This window comes from Branchiostoma floridae, chromosome 8 (assembly GCF_000003815.2).
Source record: "Branchiostoma floridae strain S238N-H82 chromosome 8, Bfl_VNyyK, whole genome shotgun sequence".
In the NCBI taxonomy this organism is placed as follows: domain Eukaryota; kingdom Metazoa; phylum Chordata; class Leptocardii; order Amphioxiformes; family Branchiostomatidae; genus Branchiostoma; species Branchiostoma floridae.
In genome coordinates, this window is record NC_049986.1 from 21,363,436 (window position 1) to 21,368,169 (window position 4,734).

A 4,734-nucleotide genomic window follows, 5' to 3' on the forward strand; every position below is an offset into this window, starting at 1 on the left:
TCATCATCATCATCACGTCTCATCTCTAGAGTTTATTAGGATTTATTCATCTCCAAGCAGATCCTACGGTAGCAGAAGATAGTACCAAAAGCTGGCAGAGGAGTGAAGCTGGCTAAGGAGTGTGTTTCTCAAGAAAGACAATTGAAAACCTTTTGGATGACTACACTCTTTGGCCAGTTTGGTACTGCTTATCTTATGCCATTGTAGGATCTGCTTGGAGATTAAGGATTTATGTCCATACTTTAATTCTCTGTACTGTCTACTCAGGATTGCTTATGTAAGCAGAAAAGTTGGTTGAAAAAAATAGAAGATAGCAAAAGTGATTTTCTAACTGCTGTACAGATTTCTGTAGCTGCTTGGTAGTGTATTCTTCTAAAAAAGATTGACATTCTGTCAGTCATCTTTTTTTTGTCCAAACCTCTTTATCCAAATTACTTGTACATGTAGGTGGATGAAATGTAGCATTTGTGTGATGGGTTGAAGTAAGGAAAGAGGCAGCAGGACACAGCAGTGAAATGAGGAAGGTTGTTGACACCTTATAAAGTGGAAAACAGACGAAACAGCAGATTTTAGAAGTCTCATCTGTAGTACTACTCTGTGTAGGACTTGGAACTGTTTCCTGATTTCAGTTCATTGAATTTTGAAGATTCTCCAAAGTAGTGTGAGGAAGAAAGGGAGGAAACAAGATGAATAGGAAGTCTCACTAGGCTGGGAATCGAACCCAAGACCTCGGGTTCACAGCACCGAAACTCTACTTCTACTGTCTTGTAATTTGTACATCTTATTTGCAAGGACTGGAGGAGAGTTTAATAGTTGCCAGGCTGTGTAAGATAAGAATTGATTAAATTTTTGGGGCTGTAGATTTTTGGCGACACTCACAGGGTGGAGCTGTTTATCGATTTGAGCAGAGATTGTTAAGTGCCAGAGAGGCCACACTGTACAGACAAAAAAAAGGAAATTATGTGCAAGAATGAATATGAATACATACATAGAATGTGCAATGATAGGTATTTATGTACAATATGAGGACCGTTCTTGATCCGGAATTTTTTTAGCAGGCGCCGAATGTAGAGTAGCGGTGAAGAAACGTTTCAGTCAGAAATGTAGGAAAACACCCCGGTGCCAAAGTTATTCTTCTCACCCACAGTTGCCTAGCAACGTCCATGGTTGCTTAGCAACATGAATAGATGGGGTTCGTTTTTAGTTGCAGGAAAGCTGATTTTCGTTTCGAGAGTGTCCACACAGAATGCCTTGGAGAAATTGTATACAAGTTGCCACAGAGGCTTTTTAAGGCTGTGCTGTTGAAAGTACACAATAGGGACAGAAAGCTGAGTCATCATTTCAAATGTAGCTCTTGTTTATGTAAATCATTTAGCAGTGTACTAGAATCTGGTAGGCAAGAATATGTATTATTGACATGTTATATTGAAAGTTGTTAATATGGATTGAATTGACAATACAATGTAAGTGCTTTTAGCCTTGATAAAAAATACATTTTTTTTCAGTTGTATCCGCTGTTAAAGGATGTTTCAACATGTACTGTAATTCTAATTTAAGTTTAAAAATTGTTGAAGATTTCTGTTGTATTACCTGTAATATACATAGCAAAAGAAATGGTGTTAGCTGTGTACATTGGTAAGGGCTTACACTGCTGTACATGTATATCTGCATTCTGTATGTGGGCTCCTATAGTCAAACCAATAGTACATCTAAGGGATTTGGTGGTACAAATTTGTTCTTAGGTTGGTTCTGCCTTGCTTCTTATGTGACCTCGGATTGCTTGTAAAAGCCTGTTCAAGAATTTTTCTACATCACATTTTTGTATAGGTGTGGGGAAACAAGAAAAGTACCATAATGGTCTACATTCTGTACAGCGTTCACTGAGGTCACTATGGAAGAAGGCAAGGCTCTTCATAACTTGAGTCTGTTTTAAGTACCCCAGAACTTATGCAGAGATTGTGACAGCGTCGTGCAATCAGGTTCCTTCTGCTGTACAATTGTATCTTCCTCTTAATTCTGACAGTTATAATTGTAATGTAGCTGTTGGTGAGAAACTTGAGAAGAGACAAGATGGGTGCTTAGAGAGGAAGGAAGGTCATCACGTGGCGTTTTATGCGTTTTACCTGTTGTATAAAATTAGCTGTTGTTGAGAACTGTAAAAGGACAAATTATCGGACCCTATCTTTGAATTAAAGTCACTTGTAGTGGTATTCCCTTATAATGGGCCTCTTGTTTTCATTCCCATTACTTATGATGATACAATTCTAAACTTTATAACAGTACACAAAAATATAAAGTGCTTAGCAACAAGCTTTCAATCAGTCCTCTGATCCTTTTGAAGTTGTAATAGCCCAAAGCCTCTCAACTTGAAAAGGATCAGAGGACTGATCGAAAGCATGTTGGTAAGCACTTTATTTTTGTGTATGGTTATAAAGTTTAAGATTGTATCATAGCGTTGATTACCGTAATTCAGATGAACATTCAAGTATTACCATAATACTTGTTTCTAATGAAAAATGTTGGAAGCATAACGGCTTCTAGATTTTGTGCCACTGCATCAATCAATGACCAGCGCCAGTGTTTAAAGTCTATTGGTAACGTTACATTAGATATAATTACATACGGGCAAGTCCCAGTTAAGAGCAGAGTACTATTAACTTTGTGTGTCTGTATGTGTGTGTGTGTGAGAGAGAGAGAGAGGGTGCGTGTGCATGTGTTCGTGTGTGTTTGTGAGAGTGTGTGTCTTTGTGCGTGTGTGTGTGGTAGTGAGTGATGAGTGATTCTTTATGTAAGGAAGGAAAAACGTGAAGAGCTTCTATAGCTACTTCTGTCAATTTCATATTTTAGTAAACTGAACATTTTTGTGTGTTTATCAGTAGTGGAAGGAGAGCATATATGGGGTTTATGTACAGTTAAGATGCCAAACAATGGATGTTTTACCACAAGGAATATGATTAGACAGCATCAAATATGTGAAATACCCCTGTCACATTATCCACGATCTTCGGGCGTAACGATGGAAGATCGGCCATATTTAAGATCGACAGAGGATTGCGCGTATTTTTCACCTGAAAACCGTCCCTGTGACATACAAGCCATACTTTGTACCTTGTACAATTCTCGTGCAATAAAGGCGAGGCTCGGGCAATTGCCGCAGAATCGTCGTCCGATCGATTTTCGCTAAATGTGACAGGGGTATTATGAAGTTTGGTTTACGCCTGCATATAGCAACATGCGATAAGTGATTGTGCGTCCACTTTGTTCAGAAAGTAGTTAAGCCGAAATTGTAGTCTCGAAAATTCAAATACACAAACAACCTTGGTGTAAAAAATCACAAAAAACGACACAGTGAATCACAGTGAAAGAAAGGTATCGGTTCCTGTCCCAAAGTCTCCATAATCATGTATGTGTTGCATTCTTTCCAGGAACTGCTTTTTTCATTAGTCTGAGTTGCGACTCCGTGGTACGTGTGCTTCAGGGGGTGGAACGTGCAGTATGTGTGGTTGCAGCAAGGAGCTTTTTCTTAATAAATATTTATTAGGTTTCTACAGCTGGGCCCAGTTAGAAGAAACCAAGTAAAATGGGGCAGATTTCCCACAAAAAAACTGCGCCGTTGAGTTTCTAGAACCCCGTTTCCTCTTCGAAGCGTTCGTCTTGGTGCCTTCTTCGATCTCTCGCCCGTCTGCGCATGCGTGCCCTTTGTAGACGGTCGTCTCGTCTTCTGCGCCGCTGCCAAGAGCGGACACTGAAGCTGGCCACCACTAGGACGGCAAGGATTGTGCCGAGGAAGATTGCTGTAAATGCTGGGGAGGAGAGAAAAGTTGTGTTGTTTTTTTAATGGAATAATTATATATAATAATAAGCATCAACATATGTAAGAAAACAAACAAAATGATGACACACTAGAATCTACAAGACCAATGTAGGTTAGGTTTTGACACAGCAAGATGAAATACAAAATAGAAAGCCCGAAAAAAACGGCTAAACAAAACGTTAAAAAAAACAGCCGTAGCCGTACTCTGCTTGGAGAGTACAATTGGCTGTATTTTTCGCTGAAAATATGCCCCTTAACAAGTTGGACGGGGCTCTGGCGACGTCTATCCAACACTAATGATTATAGCTACATGTATATCCCCATGAGATAACAGCACCTCTTGGACATGGACGAAGTGGGAATCAACAAAACTGGATAGTTAAAATAGGTGATATTTGGATCAACTTTAACTTCTGAGTTTTTGAGAACATTTAGTGCATGAGTAGGGTGGACGGGCACTCTGAACATAATAATATTAACAGGAATGCAGGTCAGATTATGTAATTAGCGGCGTGGAACCATAGCCTCTACCAGGCTCCGCCGTTCGGTGGTCTAATTGTAGAAATTGGACAAATACGCTAGGGGAGTACTAGTTAGCCACCAGAAGAGTACGTTTCCTCACCGCGGAGCCTGGTAGAGGCTAGCTACTCTGACCTCACGTGACTCAGGTACCGACTTAAAGCAGAAATCTCATTTCAGTTATTCTTTAAAGGCACTGCACTTTCAATGCTCCAAATCAGCTTAAGTCATTCTATGTCACAAGAAATAAAACAAGAACCTTACCTTTCCAAAATCCCGTCAACTGAGCCTTTAAGTTGCTGACAGTGGTCTTCTGTCCGCTGAAAGTGGCTCCCAGTTCTTTCTTCTCGAGCTGTTGTGTTCCCGAAGTGCTTGGCGAGTAAGCTTCTGTTTCTTCTGGC